Raw genomic sequence first — 26959 nt, 5'->3', positions numbered from 1 at the left:
TGTCGTTTGAAAGTTTAGAAGCTCTACTTTATAATGCATGTAGATATTATGACCAAAACTGAACAAGTGCTTTAAAATCTGCATGATTTTTGATTATTTATCAAATCATTTGCACTGAATATATTATTGTAATCAGTAAAAATATCAAACTGATCAAATATTCATGTATCATATGTTGTTGGAAAGATCTTAAAAAGTAAAATACAACCAGCTGATTTGTTTTACTCACAGACAAACATATAGCAATTAATAGCTAATTATATGTCTTTAACAATTGTGTTGCTTATATGCTGCGTTTTCACTTATAACTTCACATAAAATCTCACACATCATTATTTAGAGTCTGTGATTATCTTTCAATGGAGTCCACACACAAGATAATCAGATGTATAGATCATTAGATAATCCACATGAAGCACAATGTTACATATGACCACCAGGAGATGGCGCCAAATACACGACACAGACTCAATGACCAGTGAGTTTAATGTAGTGGTATAATACTAGTGTAGCACTACATATCATTTGTAACTTGAATTGCGTTGGTCCTGTAAAGTGTAGATGTCGACCGATGGATTTTGTGTTACCGATATCTAAGCTGGTGTGAGAGGCCGATAACCGATTAATCGGCCGATAGTTTTTAAAATGTATCTATAAAATGTAAAATAAATAAATAAATTACTATGGACAACAAAGACAGAGTCCAAAATGAATAAAATCCCAGATGTGTTTTTTTTTTTTTTTTTTTTTTTTTTATTCAACCAAAATAATCCCAATAATAACCAGAAAAACTCTGATTTGGTGCATAACGCAGGACTTGTAAGTATAAACAAGCCCGAAAAACACCAGGGACTCTTATTTTGAAATGCCAAAATGATGATAAATCTATCGGCAACTGTCGACGTAGGTTTTTGGCGATAAGATCGCCACCGATTAAACAGTAAAACCGATATATCGGTCTACATGTAGTACAGTGTTAATCTCATCCACGAAATAACAGGTTAATATTTTTCTTGACAAAGTGTTTTTTGGTTTTGTCAACAATAAAAAGACTAGATGAAAAAGACGTTAATCAAATGCTTTTAAATAAATCATACTTTTGACGAAACTAAACAAAATGAACGCTTAAACATTCATTAACTCACATTTGCACAGACAATAAAGCAAATGAGAAGAGCATGAAAGTGCAACTTCCATTATTAATCCACTATTTCCTTAAAAACACGCCAAAACTGACAAACGAACTATAAGTGCTTCAGTATATACATTATATACCATTAGTCAAGTCAACCTTTATTTATACACCCAAAGTGCTTTACAGATCAATCAAATAAATATACAATAAACATACTTTAAATAAAGTATTTATTATTATCGTGTAAATTCAGGAGCTTGTTTAACTTTACGTTTTCATCTTTAATATGTTTAATACATGTTCAAATAATTGCAAGTAGCTTTTATTAATTTCTTTCAAAATATTTGAATATTTGGGTTCAGTTTGGTCCATTACGTTTCGACACGTTTGAAATGATCGTCAATTAAAATGTTGTTTTTGTTGACTAAAATGAATGAATATGACTACATTTAAAAGACATTATGATCAAAAGATTTTTGACCGACTGTGTAAAATTGGAAACAACTTTAAGAGGAACTGGTGTAGCCATCCGCCATTCGCCAGTTTATACCGTGAGCCGCGTTACCTGCGATGAGGTCAGAGCTGAATAATGATACTCACTTCAAAGTTTGCCCGTGGTAAATCCCAGAGCTCAAAGCAAACACTCGTCTCTCGACGAGCCGTGAGATCAGAGCGTTTCTCGACGAGCCGCGGCATCAGAGCGTTTCCATAAACGACGACGGATAATGTTATTCCGCATGACGAAAGACCCCTTCACCGGCTACTAAAGATCACGTCCTGAATCCGGAGAACACCTTATTCATCTCTGAATGAGTCTGTTTATCCTCGCGGGTCAACTGTGGAATTTAATGAGAGGAGTGAATAAGCGGGTAGTGCTCATGCTAGCACGACTAGGAACGATTTTATTTCTCTTAATGTTTCTCGATCCTACAGTCGCCATCGAGCAGTTACCCAGCACCTGTGGCTGGCTTTAGTTGGGTTTAGGGTTATTTTTTACAAGACTGTAAATTGTGCTACGCAATGGTTTGCTGTAGGGATGCTGACAACAGGAATCAAACTGCTCGGGTAGCTTGAAGCGTTTGTGTTCAGGCCTGAATGACCTGGTAGAAACCTTGTAAAACCAGCTGAATCCTAATGGATCATTGTACAATCAGAGTTACGCCGTTGGATTGCACGGCCGTAAGATGTTCAACTCATTCATTGGATTTGTCCCGTAGGTACTCTGAATGCGTTTGTGAAGCAGAAAGGTCAGTCCACTATAGACGCCGTACCAGTCTGGTCTCTCAGCGGAAACCAAGGGGACAGATGGAGACAGGCCAAAATTAGCATCCATCCCATTTCCTCTTTCCAGGTGAGTGAACGACAGAATCATTCAGCTAACAGGAAGTGGTTCTGCCATGCATGGTTCAGAGTTATAGCATATATGCAGCTTAAACGAAACGCACACACATATATATATATATATATATATATATATATTAGTAGTGTGTGGGTGTAGTATAGCTATACTTGGTTGCAACTGTAAACAAAGGTTTTTGCTAATAGAGTTAATTAGACGTTAGCATGCCATAAAATCAGGGGACATGCTATAAATAAAAGACTATTAAATAGGATCAAATGGGATGAAATTAATAAACATTTTTAAACATTGATATATATTGTAAAACCATAGCAATAATAGTTTAGCGTTCCCTTGCAATAGATTAGCATTTCTTCGCTGTAGTTTAGCGTTTCTTCGCCATAGTTTAGCATTCCCTTGCAATAGTTTAGCGTTTCTTTGCGATATATTAGCATTCCCTTGCAATAGATTAGCATTCCCTTGCAATAGATTAGCATTCCCTTGCAATAGTTTAGCGTTTCTTCGCGATATATTAGCATTCCCTTGCAATAATTTAGCATTCCCTTGAAATAGATTAGCATTCCCTTGCAATAGTTTAGCGTTTCTTCGCGATATATTAGCATTCCCTTGCAATAGATCAGCGTTTCTTCACAATAGATTAGCGTTTCTTTGCAATAGATTAGCATTCCCTTGCAATAGTTTAGCGCTTCTTCGCAATAGTTTAGCGTTTCTTCACAATAGTTTAGCGTTTCTTCGCGATAGTTTAGCGTTTCTTCGCGATAGATTAGCATTCCCTTGCAGTAGTTTAGCGCTTCTTCGCAATAGTTTAGCGCTTCTTCGCAATAGTTTAGCGCTTCTTCGCAATAGTTTAGCGTTTCTTCACAATAGATTAGCATTTCTTCGCAATAGTTTAGCGTTCCCTCGCAATAGTTTAGCGTTCCCTCGCAATAGTTTAGCGTTCCCTCGCAATAGTTTAGCGTTCCCTCGCAATAGTTTAGCGTTTCTTTGCGATAGATTAGCATTCCCTTGCAGTAGTTTAGCGCTTCTTCGCAATAGTTTAGCGCTTCTTCGCAATAGTTTAGCATTTCTTCGCAATAGTTTAGCGTTCCCTCGCAATAGTTTAGCGTTTCTTCGCGATAGATTAGCATTCCCTTGCAATAGTTTAGCGCTTCTTCGCAATAGTTTAGCGCTTCTTCGCAATAGTTTAGCGTTTCTTCGCAATAGATTAGCGTTTCTTCGCAACAGTTTAGCGTTTCTTCGCAACAGTTTAACGTTCCCTCGCAATAGTTTAGCGTTTCTTCGCAATAGTTTAGCGTTTCTTCGCAGTAGATTAGCGTTTCTTCGCAGTAGATTAGCGTTTCTTCGCAGTAGATTAGCGTTTCTTCGCTGTAGTTTAGCGTTTCTTCGCAATAGATTAGCGTTTCTTCGCCATAGATTAGCGTTTCTTCGCCATAGTTTAGCATTCCCTTGCAATAGTTTAGCGTTTCTTCGCAATAGTTTAGCATTCCCTTGCAATAGATTAGCATTCCCTTGCAATAGTTTAGCGTTTCTTCGCAATAGTTTAGCATTCCCTTGCAATTGTTTAGCGTTTCTTCGCAATAGTTTAGCGTTCCATGATTCAGAGTTATAACATATATGCAGCTTAAACGAAACACACATATATATATATATATTAGTAGTGTGTGGGTGTAGTATAGATATACTTGGTTGCAACTGTAAACAAAGGTTTTTGCTAAGAGTTAATTAGACGTTAGCATGCCATAAAATCAGGGGACATGCTATAAATAAAAGACTATTAAATAGGATCAAATGGGATGATTCAATTCATATCAAACTCTATTGGCAAGCTACATTGAAGTGTTTATTGCCAATGCATTATTAGACTCTATACATATAGATATAAACATATGCAGTGCGTGTTTTTGTGCAAGGATGTGCGGTCGAATCGAGCGTGTCCCTACTAAAATGTATATATGCCAATTTTATCCACAGGAAGTGAGGAAAAACATATATAGAATATATGTATATAGAATGCCACATCTTTTGTTGTTATAAAATGAGAATGTTTTCTGTGTATTTTGTCCCGCAGGTGATATTTGAGGGTATTCGTGGTCCAGGCATCGAGGGAGACATCGCCATTGATGATGTCACTCTTGAGGAGGGCGAGTGCCCTGACCCTCCGTCCAATCGTATGTATCAAGCATGTATCGCCATGGTTACCAGCCCACAATTCTGTCCAGGAGAACTCAGTAATTGCACGAGAGAGCGAACAAATAGAAAAATAGAAATGAGGCTGGTAATGAAATTGCTCTTTGTGAGCAAATCAAAATCTGCTTTTCCTTTCTGGACCAAAACATCAGATGTTCAATTATAAAAGTTATATTTTGATCATTATAATAAGGTTGAACTATTACACAGTGCAAACAAATCCTTTTCTTAATCAGAATTATTGGTCTTGTTTTACAGTGATAATATCATCAACAACAATGTATTAGAATCATGTATTACGTAATATTATTTACCAGTTTATCACTAATTGTGAACACTAATGAGAACTAATAAGTCTATTTTGGGTGAATCTTATGAAAAAATGTCCATGTCGTGTTTCACCCCAAAGTTCATTTTAGGACCATTCCTACATTATCCTCAAGGCAAATAAACACTTAATTAAAACACAATATTTAAATGTATATTCCAAGTTCAATACAGTAAAGCACTCAGTGAAAGCAGACCAGTTTATAAAAATAAAAATAAACTGATTTATTGACAGTAAAATCATGTTAGCACACATATTGTTTATCTCTTGTGTCTATACTTGTGAAACAGTATTTTAATTTTTACAGATTAAACCCCATTGACTTCCATTGGAAGTGTCTCACTTTAACCCAGATTATTGCTTTTCCTAAAGAAAAGGAGGGTTATTTTTTATTAGATTTTTTTTTGTGGTAATCCACATTATTCCACAAATGCTGTCGATTGAGCTTAACTTGTATTGAACCCGGAATATTACTTTAAATTTCAATAAATTCATTTACTTTTTTCTGAAAAGATTTGTTCCCTCTCAATAGTTTAGCGTTCCCTCTCAATAGTTTAGCGTTCCCTCGCAATAGTTTAGCGTTCCCTCACAATAGTTTTACGTTTCTTTGCAATAGTTTAGCGTTCCCTCGCAATAGTTTAGCGTTCCCTCACAATAGTTTTACGTTTCTTTGCAATAGTTTAGCGTTCCCTCGCAATAGTTTAGCGTTAGTTTAGCATTCCCTCGCAATAGTTTTGCATTCCCTCGCAATAGTTTTGCATTCCCTCGCAATAGTTTAGCGTTCCCTCACAATAGTTTAGCGTTAGTTTAGCGTTCCCTCTCAATAGTTTAGCGTTCCCTCTCAATAGTTTAGCGTTCCCTCGCAATAGTTTAGCGTTCCCTCACAATAGTTTAGCGTTCCCTCTCAATAGTTTAGCGTTCCCTCGCAATAGTTTTGCGTTCCCTCTCAATAGTTTTGCGTTCCCTCTCAATAGTTTAGCATTCCCTCTCAATAGTTTAGCGTTCCCTCTCAATAGTTTAGCGTTCCCTCTCAATAGTTTAGCGTTCCCTCGCAATAGTTTAGCGTTCCCTCGCAATAGTTTTACGTTTCTTTACAATAGTTTTACGTTTCTTTGCAATAGTTTAGCGTTCCCTCTCAATAGTTTAGCGTTCCCTCGCAAGTTTAGCGTTCCCTCGCAATAGTTTAGCGTTCCCTCACAATAGTTTAGCGTTAGTTTAGCGTTCCCTCGCACTAGTTTAGCGTTCCCTCGCACTAGTTTAGCGTTCCCTCACAATAGTTTTACGTTTCTTTGCAATAGTTTAGCGTTCCCTCGCAATAGTTTAGCGTTAGTTTAGCGTTCCCTCGCACTAGTTTAGCGTTCCCTCGCACTAGTTTAGCGTTCCCTCGCACTAGTTTTACGTTTCTTTGCAATAGTTTAGCGTTCCCTCTCAATAGTTTAGCGTTAGTTTAGCATTCCCTCGCACTAGTTTAGCGTTCCCTCTCAATAGTTTAGCGTTAGTTTAGCGTTCCCTCGCACTAGTTTAGCGTTCCCTCGCAATAGTTTAGCGTTAGTTTAGCGTTCCCTCGCACTAGTTTAGCGTTCCCTCGCACTAGTTTAGCGTTCCCTCGCAGTAGTTTAGCGTTAGTTTAGCATTCCCTCGCAGTAGTTTAGCGTTCCCTCGCAATAGTTTAGCGTTCCCTCTCAATAGTTTATCGTGGTTTTTACAATATTACTGTAGAAGAAAACTGGTTTTCCACCAAAAGCGATGGTTACTACAGTCTACAATATTGATAGCACTTTATTATAAGGTTACATTTGTTTTCTTTAGTAAATGTATTAGGCATCATTAAATAACAATGAACTAAATATTGCTAATTTTAGTAAATACAAATATTTTTTTTTCATTGTTAATGTTCATAGTACATTAATGTAAACATACATGTTTAAAAAATCATATGTTGAAATTAGCATTAACACAGTAAAACAAGCTGTAAAAGTGTTATTCATTGTTAGTTCATGTTAACAAATGTAACCTTTTTTAAAGTGTTAGCGTAGTAAAACTATGATACCCACAAAATTATGATTTTTATTACCAAGGTTTGTGTTTTGCTGTATTATCACTAGGGTTTCACAATGAATATCAAGGGTAAAATATGCTAACTGTAGTAAAACATGGTAAATGTATTGTGATGGAATGCAAAACTATTTCAGAAAAGGATCCGTGTAATTGTCATGACAGTAAAGTCACATTGCTAAAAAATCAGAATGCTCCTAAAAATAGGCTTTAATGCAAAATCTAATTGTTATTTTTTATTTATCATGTTCTGATTTAGGGATGAAATATGGAGTGGACATCGTTTTGATAGTTTATTTTGTGACTTGCATCCATTCAGTTCAAATCTCACATCTCTCCTGTTGTCTCTGTCTTGTTCGTTCAGCTATCAGAGGAAGGGCTTCAAACGGAGTCTGCAGTTCATGGCCGTTGTGCGTCACGCTGTTTCTCACGCTGCTGATTCGTCAGAGGTGACGCTCCACATGGGATAAGACTCCAGATGCATCCCTTAATATTTAATCACCAAAGATTCCTGCTTTCGGATTGCTGAGGAGGCGCAACGCTCACTTGACAACATGGAAAACTATCATGAAACGAGTACAAACAGAAAAGGAATAAAGATTTTCTACTTTGCGTTCCGTAAGATGCTCTCGGGAGAAGATTTGCGAGCAATTGAAAGACGCTAGCGACTGATGGTTTAAACGCTGACCTGAAAAGCACAACGACAACTTCGCCATCGGGTTGCCATGATTAATCTGAGGAGGCGGCAAAACCAGTTTCACGAATCTGCTTCCTTCATGATATCGTCAAATCTCTTTGATCTCCTTGATTTGTGCTTTTGGAATACAACGACGAAACCCTCCGGTTGTTTCTCTTGTACCTTTTCGTACACCTTTTATACTTTGATTTGTTATTGTTTTGTTTTATTTAGTTTGGCTTGGTGCTTTACAGCGCAAATAAACATGTTGCTTTATACCCCGACGTCAGTAGCAGCCTGATTTCAAACACTGTGCACATGAAACCCCCGTGAAGATGCAGTTATGTGCGTCTGTAACGACGAGGCCTGCGGAACGATGTGGAATAACGACTAGATCACTTCAGTTTTGTTCGTAGCCATTCCTGACACCAGTGACAGCATTTCTGCCATTAAAAAAAAGAAGTGCCTTCAGGATATAAACCGTTCCGCACGCCTGAACATTAACACCAAACGTCAACGTTTCTAACATCACAGATGGGCTATTTTTTACGCATTTATATCGCCCCCAAGTGCTGGAATGCGGAAGGCGCAACTGTGAACCCTGGAATTGGCACAACTCTTTATCCGCCGTTTCACACATCAGGAACAGACGTTGCACGGCTGTCATCACGGGATGTTGCATCTAGACGCAGCAGCCTCTGACATTCTTCTGAAGAGAATCAAGTGATTATCAATAACACCAGATTGACCCAAAAAGGCCTGCAAACCCCTACACACGCCTCTCATTTATAGACCGAACTACATGCATTCTGAGAGGGGAAAAAAAACTAAAATATTCATAATTATAATAATATTTTATTACTCTATACAGAATGTGTCTCAGCTTTTACACACAAACTGAAAAACGGTGGCAGTGGTTTTTAAAAACAACATTGTAAAAGATTTCCGTACATTGTGTTATGAAATGTTTTGACCAGCTGTGTCTCGTTTCTTCTTTTGCGTTGAAATGTTACTGTCTTTATTTTGCGTTGTCTCCCTTGCATTGCTAAAAATATCTAAAATGGGAAATACGCTGACTATGGCAGTTTGGTAATTGTACAACTTGTATATGTAAAGAAGCTCCGTTCATGAGGTGTTTTATGTATGAGTCGAGGAAGCACAACATTTCGAATTCAGCCATTAAAAATCACATATATGTGACCGTCCCCCTGCAAAACCAAGTTTGTGAAATTACATGCATGCGAGCTGTACACTGGTCGTGTTTGTAACACTGTCTACATCAGATGTAACCAGCGTTGCGTCGTCCAATTGAAGCTGCACGTAAACTCTGAATGTTCGCAAACAAAGACCAAACCGCCGATTAGCGATAGTAAAATAAACATAAAACTAAGGCTGTCAATTAACACATTAAATGAGTGCAATTATTTATAACGTGTTACAAAATGTAACTCAATTAACGCAGTGAGGCGCTTCAGCTGCATCTTTCTGAAACGTGTGAAGAAGGAATATACCAGGTTCAATACAACGTACATGACATCAGACTCAATGATGACTCAAATGACACAGAATGAAACTCATTCTGTGAAATCTCATGACTAAAATCATGTCTGCATGCTATGCAAACCTTTAGTCATTGTTGTGTTTGCATGTGTAATTTGTTCTTATGTACAATTATTATCTTTTATTTGTTTGGAGATGTTTTTGGACGCTATTTGGACAATATTTGTAATGTTGTAACTTTTGATTGCTTTGTCGTATCAACACAAAAGTTTACTTCATTACAGTTGACATGATTGGGAACAAAACAAAAGCAGTTTTTCAGAGCCACACTATTTACACCCAGAGATATATAATGTAAAATCAGAAAAAAGTACTTTCTTGCCAAATTCGTTTTTGTGATTTTTATTTTATTTTCAGCAGTTTTTTAGGCTGATAATTTCAGAATGTATCATAATCTATAAATGTAAAGTCTTCTTTACAGTGATACCAAACACTTGATCATCCTTTTAGATGAGTTATAAGCCTTTCATTTTGGGTATGCCACTGAAACAGGAGCTTAAAGGGTTAATCCCTGGATATGCAGTTGTTACTCCGAAGTATCAGACCACTAGATGGCACCATTGACCAATCAAAATCGAGTAATAGTACACATTTAATGAGATGACACTGCGGATGTCTGCTTCGGTGTGGAGCTCTCTAGCGTTGTTTTTACTTTTGTTTGTTTGTCATGTTTTTTGTCACTCTTTCCTGATCGGTTTCACCAGAGATGAACAGCTGAATATTCGTCATACCTGATAATTTTTTGCCAGCGTTTGATTACTCGGACGTTTTAATTAGACATCTTAGTTGGAGGCACAGCGGTGCTTCAAGAGACACAACTGAGGGAAGCAAGCCGGTGCGCTTGTGAAGCTTCGTCAACGCAGCTTTAGGACTCCGCTGAAGAGTATTCATCTGGCGAATGTCCACTCCCTCCCCAACAAAACGGGCGAACTTCTTCTGCTCACTCAAACAAATAAGGATGTTTTAACTCCACTGCTCTGTGTTTCACGGAAACCTGGCTGAATGAAGCCACGCCGGACAGCATGCTACATCTGTCGGGCTTCCAGCTGTTCAGAGCGGATCGCGTTGCGGAATCATCGGGGGAAACGAGAGGCGGGGGAACGTGCTTTTACATCAACGAAAGTTGGTGAACAGATGTAACAGCGTTGAAGAAGATCTGCTGTGCTAATTAAGAAATGCTCTACATCAACTGTAAGACTTTATTCTCGCCGCGGGAGTTTTCTCGTTTATTCTGGTGAGTGTTAATATCCCGCCACAAGCATGTGTGAACGCAGCATTGCAACAGCTGGATGATCACATCACAGACACAGAGCAACAACACCCGGACTCTCTTATCATTACTCTGGGAGGTTTTAATAAAGCTAAATGCCAAAATACAAACAACACATCACATGCCCCACAAGCAACACCACTGTAAAGGATGCATATCGCTCTGTCCCACGTGCAGCTTTAGGACTCTCTGATCACGGTCTGGTTCATCTTCTCCCGACAAAGCAGAAACTAAAATCAGCGAAGCTGCAGAAACAGACCTGGATGAGCTTACAGGTACAGCGACATCATATATCAGTTTCTGTGAGGATATTTGCATCTCTACTAGGACATTTTTATCATTCAATAATGGTAAGCCATGGTTAACAGGAGAACTCAGAGAGCTCCGTCATGCCAAAGAGGATGCTTACAGAAGTGGCGATACAATCTTGTACAACCAGGCCAGAAACACACTAAGGAAATCAGAGTGGCTAAAAGAAGCTAAGCTGAAAAACCTGTTCTCAGCCAACGATCCTGCATCTGTGTGGAAAGGCCTGAAAAGCATCACCAAGTACAAGACACCACCCCCTCGCTTTGTAGAGAATCATCAAATGGCTGATGAACAATGTGTTTTACTGCAGGTTTGAAAAGCCCAATCTCACACCCATACCCCGCTCTGATCGTCATACACGTGCCAACACCTCCTAGAACCCCCCCCCCACCCTCCTCCTGTTACTCAACCTGCAGTTATGGTCTGTAAGGACGATGTGTGCCAGGTCTTCAAAAAACAAAAGACTAAGAAAGCTTCTGGCCCAGGCGGTGTTTCACCCTCCTGTCTGAAATTCTGCGCTGACCAGATCTTCAATAGATCACTGGAGCAGTGTGAAGTTCCCTGCTGCTTCAAACACTCCACTATCTGTTCTCCAAAAAACATAATCACAGGACTAAATGACTACAGACCTGTCGCCCTCACGTCTGTGGTCATGAAGTCGTTTGAGAGACTGGTGTTGGCCCACCTGAAGGATACACAGTAAAATCATGTTAACACACATATTGTTTACATCTTGTGTCTATACTTTTGAACAAAACAGTATTTTAATGTTTACAGATTAAACCCCATTGACTTCCATTTTAAGTGACTCACTGGAACACAGGTTTTTTTGTGGAAATCAACATTGTCACAAATGCAGTCGATTGAGCTCAACTTGTACTGAACCTGGAATATTCGTTTGAATAGAGCAGACGGAGCGCTCCTGTGAGAGCTTGACAAACTCAATTAAAATATATATTGACTTCTAAAGCCCAGTTTTGTACCGTCTACTATAATTAATGCTTTACTTGTCTGCCATCCTTCAATCCGTGAGCGCTTTAAAAAAAAAAACAGACTGCTGAATAATGGACCATAAATGCAATTTCATGCAATGTTTCTAGTGTTTTCTGGAGGACGTCACATATATGTGCTGGTACATGCAGTGTGCTATAGGTCAGCTAGCAAACCGAGTCGGTACATGATGTAAAAGATGTAAACAGAGTACAATGATTGACCATCAGTACAGGACTTAAAGACCATCATATGGATGAAACATGATTTAAGATAGCGAGGAAATGTCACCAAGTCTTGACCAGCTCAGATAAAGGATACCATTTTTATTAAAGAAACAAAATCAAAATGGGTCAAATGACCCGAACACCACAAGAGGGTTAAATCTCATTACTGTAATAAGCTGGACTTGTGTTCAGTAAGATGCGCAAAAACTTCCCCATTTCAGGTGACTAGTTACTTCTCGAAATTGTAATCAGATTACTTTACCGAATACTTGATCAGATAAGTACTCACATTATTATTGGAGTTACTTTTAAGTTACTTTCTAAAACACATTTCACAGAAATGTTCCTATTAGAGGTGACCGATAGTGGATTTTGTGATACCGATATCTAAGGTGGTGTGAGAGGCCGATAGTTTTTAAAATCGATTTTATAAAATGTCAAAAATTATTCTTTCATTACTATCTTTCTTTAAAGTGAATAAAATCCCAGATTGCAGTTTTTTTTATTTAACCAAAATCCCAATAATAACAAGAAAAAATAATAAAGATTTGGTGCATAACGCAGGACTTTTAAGTATGAACAAGCCCGAAACACACCAGGGACTCTTATTTTGAAATTACAAAATGATGAAAAATCTATCGGCAACTATTAACATGTTTTTGCCGATAACTGATAGTTCCTAAAAGCAACTATCGGCACTAATTGGTAAAACCGATATATCGGTCTACTTCTATTACTTATGAACATATTTTATTTTTTATATATATTCTACATAAATTATATTATTTAAAAATAAGTGGAACCCTTAAAAGTAGTTGGAATGTAGTAATCGAATAAATGTAATCTGATTACAAACGTTTAAAATAAAATGCATACAGAACAAAAAAGTAATCAGATTACTTTGTAATCAGATTACACCCAATGCTGTTCTGTACATTTACATTTTATGTTTGTTTGAAATTCTCATAACTGTAATTCAGTAAAAATATCAAATACAGCCACGATGTATAAATACTTTAATAATATATCTTGTGATTTTGAATTACATTAATGCAATATTTGTTTCATTGTCATAAAAATAATGTCACAAAGCAAAACATCTTAATGTGTCTTTAAAATAGTTTTCATGTTTTGGTTTAAGCTAAATATAATTCCTTATTTCTTGTCTAAATATAATTCCTATATCATATTTGACAGGTTTTACACAAACATTTGTCTCTTTGTTCAGCTTGTGACCTCCAACTTGGTGAACAACAAAAACAACAACGTGAAAAACTGTTTGGCCTGAATTACATTTTCAAGAGAGTTTTCACAGTTTTTTAGATCAGAATAAAATTCAATGACCTCCCTGACTATCCCGAGTATATTTCAGTCCATTATCAGCTGCTGTGACTGAAATATAAGGGGGTTCTAGAGTAATCTATAAGGGGTTCTAGAGTAATCTATAAGGGCGTTCTAGAGTAATCTATAAGCGCGTTCTAGAGTAATCTATGAGCGCGTTCTAGAGTAATCTATATAGAGGCTTCTAGAGTAATCTAAGTGCGTTCTGGAGTAATCTATAAGGGGGTTCTAGAGTGATCTATGAGAGCGTTCTAGAGTAATCTATAAGAGGGTTCTAGAGTAATCTATGAGAGCATACTAGAGTAATCTATGAGCGCGTTCTAGAGTAATCTATAAGAGGCTTCTATAGTAATCTAAGTGCGTTCTAGAGTAATCTATAAGGGGGTTCTAGAGTAATCTATGAGAGCGTTCTAGAGTAATCTATGAGCGTGTTCTAGAGTAATCTATAAGAGGCTTCTATAGTAATCTAAGTGCGTTCTAGAGTAATCTATGAGAGCGTTCTAGAGTAATCTATAAGAGGGTTCTAGAGTAATCTATGAGAGCATACTAGAGTAATCTATGAGCGTTCTAGATTAATCTATAAGTGCGTTCTAGAGTAATCTATGAGAGCGTTCTAGAGTAATCTATAAGAGGGTTCTAGAGTAATCTATGAGAGCATACTAGAGTAATCTATGAGCGTTCTAGATTAATCTATAAGTGCGTTCTAGAGTATTCTATAAGAGGGTTCTAGGACTTCAGAAGGGCTTTAATCTCGAGTGTTTGATAGCAGGTGCTTGTCCTGTATTGATCGTTCAGTCATTCGACTCTGTTCTGTGCTCAGTTAATACTCAATAATGCTTCTTTTCACTGGATTTCTTTGGATTTATCATCCATTTTTGTGTCAGCCTTGCAACTAATGATGAAAAAATAAAGAAAGCTATTTTACATCCGCTATTGTGAAGTTACTTATATTTGGGAAATCATTCTGATTGTTTGTCTGGAGGCAGATGAATAAATACTGTGGCAGGTGAAAGTCTTTGTAGGGCGGAGGAGGGCGTGGCTGGGCTGGAACGGCACACGCCCGGTCCCCAATCGGCCTGATGGGGCACGCGAGGGATAAAGGCGGCCGGTGACAACAGTTCGAGAGAGAGAATTACGGGCAGCTGCCCTGTATGTGTGTGTGTCTTTTGTATTTAATTAAATATTATTTATATTGTTAAGCCGGTTCTCGCCGCCACCTTTCCCTGGAACCCCGTTACTCTGGTTCCGAAACCCGGGAGGGAGAAGGGATACCCATTGTAGAGTCCTCGACACTGCTGTCCACCCAAGGGAGCGCCTCTGCCATCCGCCGGGGGACGGAGCTCGACCGCCCGGACGTGGGGAAAGGCCGCCGTCCGCGAGGAGGGATGGGAATCTCCGACAGCCTGGAGCGATGGAGTCGCTGCCTGGGGCGGAGGAGCGTCCCCACATTTTGCCAGAAAAGCAGAGGGGTGTTCTGTCCACTGGGGGTCTAATCGCTAATCGTTTATATTATTGTTATTTATTAGGGGTTCAAACCTAAGGCTGAAACTCTATTGTAGTTGTAAGGATTATTCAGCCCTAAAACTGATCGTGCAGACCGTACCGTAAGGCCTAGAGATGTGAAACTTGGGGATGTCGGTACACCTGCTGGCTAGCCATATGCATGGACTCGCCCTGATCGGCCAACTGGTGGCGCTACAGTGAACAAAATATAAATAAGCAAAAGACTGCATTTTGGGCCATAACTCTTGAACCTAAGACCTAGGAACAAAACACCTTTTTCCTGTAATTCCTTGCGTCACGGCGAATCTTTTGGACACAATCGAGTTTTTGCTCCGCCCCCTCGTTTTCCCGCTATTTTGGATTGTTTGAAAAGTTTTAATGATCTAGACCGAGGCCATTCGCCCAATCGGAACCAAAGCAGTGCAGAAACCAGTTTTTAAAGGAATGTTGAACTTTTGATTTATCACCAAAACGTACATAGTGGGCGTGGTTTAATAGTAAACCACGATTACTTTATCCTGTATACCTGACTTTTATTATAAAGAGAAGACTGTTGAAATAAGTTGAAGGTAGCTTGTAGTTCGTCAACGTTAGCAGGCGAGCTCAAGTTAGCTAACATGACACGGATCAATCCTTATGGACTATATTTCACATGTTTTGCAGGTATGTAAGTTTATCTGTCCAATAAGAAGAACGCCAATTCAGAAGGTCCCTCCAGGAATCAAATGCCCTGCCGATGTTCACTCTAGTTTGTGTTCGACTACGTTCCCGCTTATCCAGACAGGATTCAGCAGACAAATGTTTTGTGCTGGGAGCTGGACGTTTGCTGGATTCATCTCTAAGATGACGTTATCTCGTGTTGCAGTTTGTTGTCGCTGTTGAAGAGAAGCGCTGAGACTCTCATAAACGTTACATCCTTTGGATTTTCCCGGCAAAAGCGACCCGCTCCTTTCACATGAAAACCAGTCCACAGGCTTTAATAGGCAACCTAGGAAGTGGCATGGACACGTTTTTTTAAGTTGCGTTACAAGCCGGTCACGCATTGACAAAGAAATTGAGAATATTCCATTAAAATTGTCACGCACTGCAACTTTAATATTGGTTGCATATTTACTTAAAGGACCTTAATAGCTTGAACCCTGTAATTGCTGCTTGCAGCTATATTTAAATTTTATTTTGTGATGGTAACCATGGTTTTACTATAGATCAATCGTGGTAAATCTCGTGAGCACTACGGTAACCACTGTTTCACTGTAGATCAATCGTGGTAAATCTCGTGGGCACTACGGTAACCACTGTTTCGCTAAAGATCAATCGTGGTAAATCTCGTGGGCACTACGGTAACCACTGTTTCGCTAAAGATCAATCGTGGTAAATCTCGTGGGCACTACGGTAACCACTGTTTCGCTAAAGATCAATCGTGGTAAATCTCGTGGGCACTACGGTAACCACGGTTTCACTGTAGATCAATCGTGGTAAATCTCGTGAGCACTACGGTAACCACGGTTTTACAATAGAACAATCGTGGTAAATCTCGTGAGCACTACGGTAACCACGGTTTTACAATAGAACAATCGTGGTAAATCTCGTGAGCACTACGGTAACCACGGTTTTACAATAGAACAATCGTGGTAAATCTCGTGAGCACTACGGTAACCACGGTTTCACTGTAGATCAATCGTGGTAAATCTCGTGAGCACTACGGTAACCACGGTTTTACAATAGAACAATCGTGGTAAATCTCGTGGGCACTACGGTAACCACGGTTTTACAATAGAACAATCGTGGTAAATCTCGTGAGCACTACGGTAACCACGGTTTCACTGTAGATCAATCGTGGTAAATCTCGTGAGCACTACGGTAACCACGGTTTTACAATAGAACAATCGTGGTAAATCTCGTGAGCACTACGGTAACCACAGTTTCACTGTAGATCAATCGTGGTAAATCTCGTGGGCACTACGGTAACCACGGTTTTACAATAGAACAATCGTGGTAAATCTCGTGAGCACTACGGTAACCACGGTTTCACTGTAGATCAATCATGGTAAATCTCGTGAGCACTACGGTAACCACTGTTTCACTGTAGATCAATCGTGGTAAATCTCGTGGGCACTACGGTAACCACGGTTTCGTTATAGATCAATTGTGACATGGTATGCAAATGACATGTTAAACATCACGCCGCACGTGTGAGATCAGCTCCCGATTTTGATCAGGTTTTTAGACAATCAAACCAAGAACGAACCATTTTGAGGTCAAATGTAATATATGCATTCCTACAGCGTTGAAAAATAACATGTTTAAACACATGATTTTAAATGAGGCCCCCTAAGAATGCACAAATGAGCTTTCCAGGGGTCTGAGACCCCCTCAAGACCCTCCATCATTCACACCATGGCTTCTATGTGGAGTAAAATCACTATATGAGCTCATTTTACAGAATATAAATGATAATAATGTCATTGAGTGGATTAAAGTTTAATGATAACCTCCCAACAGACTCTTGTTAGTATTACTCATTTTCTCTGTTTTATTGGTATAATATTATATTTACTCAGATAATAATATAATCAGTGTTCCTGCAGAAAACCTCATTTTAAAGTTGTCACGGGGCTTCATCACCTCTGGACTCATCAGAATATCTCTGATCGTCGTCACGTCTGTATCGGCAGGCACGAGGACACGACCCTCAGCCGCTCATTAACATGCACGCTTGCGTCCCGCTCTACAATGTCACTGTACATTACATTACACCGGCCTTCTTCTGTGCAATGCTCGCCGACAGCGCTTTGTTTACACGGCTGCATGAGTGCACGAGGGAATGTCACAGAATGCAAATGCATTGTAATGCGACTCTGAAAGACCTGCAATGTCACTCGAGTCAAATTCTTAAAGCACGCCAGCTGCCCGTCAAACCATCTAAAGACCAGACCAACACCAGCTACCTAGCATTGCGATGACCCCGCGGGGTACAATGAACAAGGTCAATGGACTGAAAACGTCTTTGTTGAAGAACAAAAGGTGTTCTGGTGGTGTAGTGGGCTAAAGCACATAACTGGTACTCGGAAGGTTGCTGGTTCAATCCCCACAGCCACCACCATTGTGTCCTTGAGTAAGACACTTAACTGGTCATCAGAAGGTTGCTGGTTTGATCCCCTCAGTCACCACCATTGTGTCCTTGAGTAAGACACATAACTGGTCATCAGAAGGTTGCTGGTTTGATCCCCTCAGTCACCACCATTGTGTCCTTGAGTAAGACACATAACTGGTCATCAGAAGGTTGCTGGTTTGATCCCCTCAGTCACCACCATTGTGTCCTTGAGTAAGGCACTTAACTCCAGGTTGCTCCGGGGGGATTGTCCCTGTAATAAGTGCTCTGTATAATACATTGGTACTCAGAAGGTTGCTGGTTCGATCCCCACAGTCACCACCATTGTGTCCTTGAGTAAGACACTTAACTCCAGGTTGCTCCGGGGGGATTCTCCCTGTAATAAGTGCACTGTAAGTCACTTTGGATAAAAGCATCTGCCAAATGCATAAATGTAAATGTAAATAAGTCCCATAAGGTCCTCAAGTTGGGCATCAAATTCAGCCCGCAAGAAACTGTTTAAAGTCTCTGTAGAAAGACACAATCAGCACCAACAGTGTGTGTGTGAGAGTGTGTGTGTGTGAGTGAGTGTGTGTGTGTATGTGTCTGTATGTGTGTGTGAGAGTGTGTGAGTGAGTGTGTGTGTGTGTCTGTATGTGTGTGTGTGTCTGTATGTGTGTGTGAGAGTGTGTGAGTGAGTGTGTGTGTGTGTGTGTGTCTGTATGTGTGTGTGTGTGTCTGTATGTGTGTGTGTGTGTGAGAGTGTGTGTGTGAGTGTGTGTATGTGTGTGTGTGTGTGAGAGTGTGTGTGTGAGTGTGTGTATGTGTGTGTGAGAGTGTGTGAGTGAGTGTGTGTGTGTGTGTGTGTCTGTATGTGTGTGTGTGTGTCTGTATGTGTGTGTGTGTGAGAGTGTGTGTGTGAGTGTGTGTATGTGTGTGTGTGTGAGTGTGTGTATGTGTGTGTGTGTGTCTGTATGTGTGTGTGTGTGTGTGAGTGTGTGTGTGAGTGTGTGTGTGTGTGTGTGTGTGTGTGAGTGTGTGAGCGTGTATTTATCACTTTGTGGGGACCAAATGTCCCCATAAGGATAGTAAAACCCGAAATTTTTGACCTTGTGGGGACATTTTGTCGGTCCCCATGAGGAAAACAGCTTATAAATCATACTAAATTATGTTTTTTGAAAATGTAAAAATGCAGAAAGTTTTCTGTGAGGGTTAGGTTTAGGGGTAGGGTTAGGTTTAGGGGATAGAATATAAAGTTTGTACAGTATAAAAACCATTATGTCTATGGAAAGTCCCCATAAAACATGGAAACACAACGTGTGTGTGTGTGTGTGTGTGTGTGTGTGTGCGAGTGCGTTTGTGTGTGAGTGTGTGTGTTGTGTGTATATGTGAGAGTGTGTTTGTGTGTTGTGTGTATATGTGAGAGTGTGTTTGTGTGTATATGTGAGAGTGTGTTTGTGTGTTGTGTGTATATGTGAGTGTGTGAGTGTGCGTGTTTTGTGTGTGTATGTGAGGGTGTGTGTGAGAGTGTGCACGTTTGTGTGTGTGTGTGTGTGTGTGAGGGTGTATGTGAGGATGTGTGTGTGTGTGTGTGTGTGTGCGCGCACATGCCCAAGAACTTTGTGTATGCAAACACACATCTGCATATGTGCTGATCTGACTGATTGATGCTGCTGAACACTTCATATTTCTGTGTTTTGAAATCTAATCCATTCATTTCCCACGGAGAGTCACTTTGACCAGCGAGCACGACGAGACAGACCTGCAGGTGTCATTTTGTAAATGACTCTTGACCTCTTTCTGATTCGTTCGCCGGCAGCAGGATCTTGTGTTGTAACCTGCGGTTTCATGTGGGATGAGTTTTAAAGGGCTTCTGAAGTGTTTTTGGCCGCTCTCCTGATGCTTCATCAGTCACACCGGGACGCCACAGTGTTTCCAACAGCCTGGAAACCGTTTAACGTTTGCCAGAGGAGCGATATTGAAATGTGCGTCGGAGAATCCGTGATGATGTGTATGTGAAGAGGACGTGTGTCACAGTGGGAGAGCTGCAGAAAAACTCCAGACTGATATTAGACCGTCAGCGGGGGCGACTGGAGAGACGGGTTGGGCAGTACCAGAATGAGCTTTATTGCCAAGTGTTCTCGTGTACACAAGGAGCTATTTTGGTGGTAGGAGTAGAGTAGGAGTGTTAACAGAATGTGCAAGTGGTCATGTATGTGCAGTTAATTAATTAAACATGAGTTAATTTACATATGTACATGAGATATTTACATATTGCATTATGGGAGTCCTGAATGCAGTTTAATTGTTCATGTGGTAAATGGCATGAGGGTAAAAACTGTTCTTGTGCCAGGATGTCCTGGCACTCAGTGCTCTGTAGTGTCCGCCAGAGGGAGTGGGCAGGGCGTGTGGGGTCCAGAGTGATTCTACCCGCGTGTTTCCTCACTTTGGAGACGTACCAGTCTTGGAGGGTGGGCAGGGGCATTGATAATCCTCTCAGCAGTCCTGATGGTCCATTTCAGTTTCATTCTGTGTGATTTGGTGGCTGAACCCCCGATAAATCCGCCGATAATCTGACTTTTTTTAATTAGCGCATTAGTGCCGATACATTTTGGCCTGTTTTATTCTTGAGGGCGCCTACTTGCACGTGAAGCGACTGAGACATGAAAATGACCAGTCGCGGTTCATCTGTTGTCACGTGCCATCGTGTTACTACAATAAACCAACCTCACAAAACTTGAGCAGATCCAGCGTCTGTGTTGTTCATTTATTCACCTCGAAAGCACGCGAACAAGACGATATTTGAACACTATATGTATATGTGACCGTTTTATACGACTTAGCGATGGGTGATACCACTATTTTATTTTCGATCCATTTACATTTATGCATTTGGCAGACTACATTTTGTGGTGCTTTTATGACACTTTTGGTTCACGTGTGGACTCGTGTGCTCCTCAGGACTCGTACCCGCTCGTTACATCACAAGTGCAACGCTCCATCAGTCGAGTCAACGCACACTCGAACAAGCTTGTAAATGTAGTTGATGATGTCATGCAAATGTTAAAATGAGTCTTGCGCTATAGTAAAAGTGTTTAGATGTCATAAGAGAGCATTGTGTGAGGAACAGGGAGAAAAGTTAGTGTTTATTAACTGATAATCTGCCGTTTACTCGTGATTTATGTGAATGAAAGTCGTTGTTGTTGTAGCGCCTGGAAACTGATGCTATACGTACTGTACAACAAGCCACTTAAAAAGTGAATCGTGGTAAATCTCGTGGGCACTACGATAACCACGGTTTTACAATAGATCAATCGTGGTAAATCGCGTGGGCACTACGGTAACCACTGGAAACTGATGCTATACGTACTGTACAACAAGCCACTTAAAAAGTATGTATAGTAACATTATTCTATTCTAGGTTGGAAGATACATTGAATGTTACTTTAATACATTTTCCCATTTTTTCCTACAACTTAAATGACACAAATGAGAATTATGAAGCTGGAGAAACACAAAATGTACGTCAAGCACAATGTTCATATTTTCAATAAACTTTAATACTTAAAAAGTGGACATGTTGGCGGTTGTTAAAGGTTATTTTAACAAAGGTAAAGAAAACATTAATGTTTCATACAGTTTACAAAACATATGTGAGTGCATAATAAGCACCGATACAATAATAATGAGTTTATGTGCTCGACAGATCACACACCCGTGATGTCACATATGTATCAACTTGTAGCAGTTTTCTACTTGTTACATTTATAAAGTAACAGAGTCACGTTTGAGGTGTAACTGTCATTTATACTGTAGAACAAAAAGTGTTTTCAAGTGATGTTCAACACAGACTTTATTTATCTTCTAAATCACTTTCTATTTCTCAACATTCACTCTCTTAATTCACTCAGTTTTCACATTTGTGCTGATTTACTCACACGGATGCATGTCAGGTGGCACAAACCAAACGCTGGCACAGATGTTGGCATCTGCTGACTATGACTGCGCCTCCCCTCTTGACAGGTGTAAACAAATGGCACATCAGTGCAGACGGTGCCAGCGCAGCTCTCTCTGTATACGGGCACTGCCATCTGCAGTGATACAGAGGAGGAGAAGAATACAGTATGTGCCGTCTCATCTGGAGATAAACATACATGTGATATGTTCTGAGATGGCCTGTATGAGGACGGTTTATCTGGAGTACAAGTGAGTTTACAGTCACTTTCAGCTGAGTTTACACATGGATCACTGTTGTTTTGACGCTGAACAAGAAACCCAACAGTTACTAAGTTGAAGTAAGTTTGGGTATAATTGCTTTCAAGGGCTGTTAGCAGCGACACGTTCTGTCATTTAAAGCATTGAACGGCACTTTATCGGTTTTAAAATGTGGGTTACGCAAGAATACAATTAAAGTAACAACACTTCAGCCGGCTGATCCATTGATCTGAAACGAGTCTTTGTTCCGTTTTCAATCCCACCTTCGTTTAATCATCTAGTGGATCATTCACAGATATTAAGGCCTTATTTTGCTGACAAAAGCCGTTACGTGGCAAACTGAAGTGCCACCTTTACTAATAAAATGGTGAGTAAGATCGACTCGTCAATGTGTCATGAGGTAAAGATAATGTCGAAAATGCTAAATAATATGCAAATCTGTGTATTCACACAATTAAAGTCAACATGAAATATTAATGTGTGTTTCTGGTGTTTTAGCTTTCGGTTTGCTAACTAGCGGCCTTTTAAGCTCCTGAGACCCCCGTGTGACTGCTGTGTGCATTTCCCATTTCCTGCTTTTAATTGTGAGTAATAGCACATAATAAATAACTGAAATAATTTTTTTTTTTTTTACGGCAAATCATTTTCCTAAAAATGTATGTCCTCATATGTGGACAGCGGGACTAAGTTGTGACATTTTAAATAATATCAATCTATAGAAATCATCAAGCTATCATCAAATAGTTTGTGTCCAGAAGTGATTATTCATATTTATGAGACGTTTCAGACATTACATCATTATCATAATTTATTTATATTCAAAGTAATGTCCAGCATCATCCAATCACAGACAATCATGTTCAAATAAAATATTATAAATGTTGAATCTATGAACTGATGATCATTGAGTGTCCAAACATCATCTGCAGCCTGAAACTGAACTTTTGATCAGATTTTAGGAGTGAACGCACTTAACTGCACAGAGAGCTATAGGATGCTCCCTTGCTCCCTATTTAGTCCACGACTTAACCTCCAGTGTGCTGTCTGTCTGCACTGGTCTCAGAACAGTTATAGGAGAGCTATAGGATGCTCCCTTGCTCCCTATTTAGTGCATGACTTAACCTCCAGTGTGCTGTCTGTCTGCACTGGTCTCAGAACAGTTATAGGAGAGCTATAGGATGCTCCCTTGCTCCCTATTTAGTGCATGACTTAACCTCCAGTGTGCTGTCTGTCTGCACTGGTCTCAGAACAGTTATAGGAGAGCTATAGGATGCTCCCTTGCTCCCTATTTAGTGCATGACTTAACCTCCAGTGTTCTGTCTGTCTGCACTGATCTCAGAACAGTTATAGGAGAGCTATAGGATGCTCCCTTGCTCCCTATTTAGTGCATGACTTAACCTCCAGTGTTCTGTCTGTCTGCACTGATCTCAGAACAGTTATAGGAGAGCTATAGGATGCTCCCTTGCTCCCTATTTAGTGCATGACTTAACCTCCAGTGTTCTGTCTGTCTGCACTGATCTCAGAACAGTTATAGGAGAGCTATAGGATGCTCCCTATTTAGTGCATGACTTAACCTCCAGTGTGCTGTCTGTCTGCACTGGTCTCAGAACAGTTATAGGAGAGCTATAGGATGCTCCCTTGCTCCCTATTTAGTGCATGACTTAATCTCCAGTGTGCTGTCTGTCTGCACTGGTCTCAGAAAAGTTATAGGAGAGTTATAGGATGCTCCCTTGCTCCCTATTTAGTGCATGACTTAATCTCCAGTGTGCTGTCTGTCTGCACTGGTCTCAGAAAAGTTATAGGAGAGTTATAGGATGCTCCCTTGCTCCCTATTTAGTGCATGACTTAACCTCCAGTGTGCTGTCTGTCTGCACTGGTCTCAGAACAGTTATAGGAGAGCTATAGGATGCTCCCTTGCTCCCTATTTAGTGCATGACTTAACCTCCAGTGTGCTGTCTGTCTGCACTGGTCTCAGAACAGTTATAGGAGAGCTATAGGATGCTCCCTTGCTCCCTATTTAGTGCATGACTTAACCTCCAGTATGCTGTCTGTCTGCACTGGTCTCAGAACAGTTATAGAGAGTTATAGGATGCTCCCTTGCTCCCTATTTAGTGCATGACTTAACCTCCAGTGTGCTGTCTGTCTGCACTGGTCTCAGAACAGTTATAGGAGAGCTATAGGATGCTCCCTTGCTCCCTATTTAGTGCATTACTTAACCTCCAGTGTGCTGTCTGTCTGCACTGGTCTCAGAAAAGTTATAGAGAGCTATAGGATGGTCCCTTGCTCCCTATTTAGTGAATGACTTAACCTCCAGTGTGCTGTCTGTCTGCACTGGTCTCAGAAAAGTTATAGGAGAGTTATAGGATGCTCCCTTGCTCCCTATTTAGTGCATTACTTAACCTCCAGTGTGCTGTCTGTCTGCACTGGTCTCAGAAAAGTTATAGGAGAGCTATAGGATGCTCCCTTGCTCCCTATTTAGTGCATGACTTAACCTCTAGTGTGCTGTCTGTCTGCACTGGTCTCAGAACAGTTATAGGAGAGCTATAGGATGCTCCCTTGCTCCCTATTTAGTGCATGACTTAACCTCCAGTGTGCTGTCTGTCTGCACTGGTCTCAGAAAAGTTATAGGAGAGCTATAGGATGCTCCCTTGCTCCCTATTTAGTGCATGACTTAACCTCTAGTGTGCTGTCTGTCTGCACTGGTCTCAGAACAGTTATAGGAGAGCTATAGGATGCTCCCTTGCTCCCTATTTAGTGCATGACTTAACCTCCAGTGTGCTGTCTGTCTGCACTGGTCTCAGAAAAGTTATAGGAGAGCTATAGGATGCTCCCTTGCTCCCTATTTAGTGCATGACTTAAACTCTAGTGTGCTGTCTGTCTGCACTGGTCTCAGAAAAGTTATAGGAGAGCTATAGGATGCTCCCTTGCTCCCTATTTAGTGCATGACTTAACCTCTAGTGTGCTGTCTGTCTGCACTGGTCTCAGAACAGTTATAGGAGAGCTATAGGATGCTCCCTTGCTCCCTATTTAGTGCATTACTTAACCTCCAGTGTGCTGTCTGTCTGCACTGGTCTCAGAAAAGTTATAGGAGAGCTATAGGATGCTCCCTTGCTCCCTATTTAGTGCATGACTTAACCTCCAGTGTGCTGTCTGTCTGCACTGGTCTCAGAAAAGTTATAGGAGAGCTATAGGATGCTCCCTTGCTCCCTATTTAGTGCATGACTTAACCTCCAGTGTGCTGTCTGTCTGCACTGGTCTCAGAAAAGTTATAGGAGAGCTATAGGATGCTCCCTTGCTCCCTATTTAGTGCATTACTTAACCTCCAGTGTGCTGTCTGTCTGCACTGGTCTCAGAACAGTTTTCATGATAACTCCATATAAAGCCTCTGAAAGACACATTAGCTTTTGCATGAACTCATTTATTCTCATTATGATAATGACAGTAAATATAGAAATACTATTTATTAATGTTAATGAATAGAAACATATTGTACAGTGATAAAATAAAATATAACAGAATTTATATTAAAATGATGTGAAATGATCCACAGATGTGTTACAGCTGAAAGTTTTTTAAAATAACATGTTTTTCTACTTTTGAGGAAATATGGTGCCAGTGTACACGTATGTGGACATCATGTTTATCAGTGTGCTGATGCTGGAAATATGAACAGATTTATTAAAGCAGCATATCAAACGAAACTAGAGACTCTCCTCTTTACAACCAAACAGGTTTAAATTAAAAAACCTAAAGAGATTTCTTACCAGAGACACTTTTGTTTGCGCTGTGTCTGTAGGAGCGCTTCACGGAAATCGACATCATGTTGTTGCATCATGTGACTCGGTGCGGTAGAAGTTTAACACTTAACACTCTAGAGTCTTGTGAACAGTATTCAATGGGTTTAAAATAGCGAAGCCAAAATACAACATCCTCACATGTGGACGCGGGGTCACACGAGGTTAAAGCATGATTCTCAATCGCATTTTTCATTTAAACCGCTGAATCCACATGAAGCACAATGTTACATATGACCACCAGGAGATGGCGCCAAATACACGACACAGACTCAATGATGACTCAAATGACACAGAATGAAACTCATTGTGTGAAATCTCATGAGTAAAATAGTGTTTAGTGTTTCAGTGTAAAATACACGAACAATAAAGAAGTCAAAGATCTTGCTAAAAGTTACTAACATGTATAATGTCTCTTTAAGAACATTAAAATAGTCAAAGATGACTTCTCTGTTAGTTCACGTCTTGTCTCGGGTAGATTGCCTGCCAGGCTGCTGGGCTCATTAATATTAATCATTTAGATATTTCCCCAGTTCTAGTGGTTGCTACACCCCTGATTGAATTAAACATTATCAGAATGAAGTCCACTTTAATGGACTCTTATCACACAGCCGCTATAGAGGTAAACAGAGGATCCCGTTTACTCCAACAACAAAAGAAAACACAATTAATTTTCCAAGTCAGAATAAAAGAGTCTGTCCTCACCAGCTGTATTTGAACCCCCATTACATCAGTGTTACGTTAATGCCAGGATTATATAACACACATATATAGTATAATATAATGATACAATGCACATCTAAGAGAAGAAAATGTGGACTAACGTCATCATCTCTTTGATCAGGGTTTATTGTGTAGGATATATGTGCACCAAAACCATCTTTATGGACACGGAGACCTTTCCTTCTATATGAATGT

The 26959-nt window shown here is 40.0% G+C and overlaps 1 pseudogene; it reads left to right on the top strand.

Annotated features, from left to right (window-relative positions):
* The window catches only part of LOC127621861 (MAM domain-containing glycosylphosphatidylinositol anchor protein 2-like), a 286776-nt pseudogene extending 279258 nt beyond the window's left edge, over positions 1–7518 (top strand).
* The last annotated feature ends 19441 nt before the right edge of the window (positions 7519–26959 follow it).

The sequence above is a fragment of the Xyrauchen texanus genome, chromosome 28, assembly GCF_025860055.1.
Source record: "Xyrauchen texanus isolate HMW12.3.18 chromosome 28, RBS_HiC_50CHRs, whole genome shotgun sequence".
In the NCBI taxonomy this organism is placed as follows: domain Eukaryota; kingdom Metazoa; phylum Chordata; class Actinopteri; order Cypriniformes; family Catostomidae; genus Xyrauchen; species Xyrauchen texanus.
The sequence above is the reverse complement of the archived record's forward strand: the minus strand, read 5'-3'. Positions and strand labels throughout refer to the sequence as shown.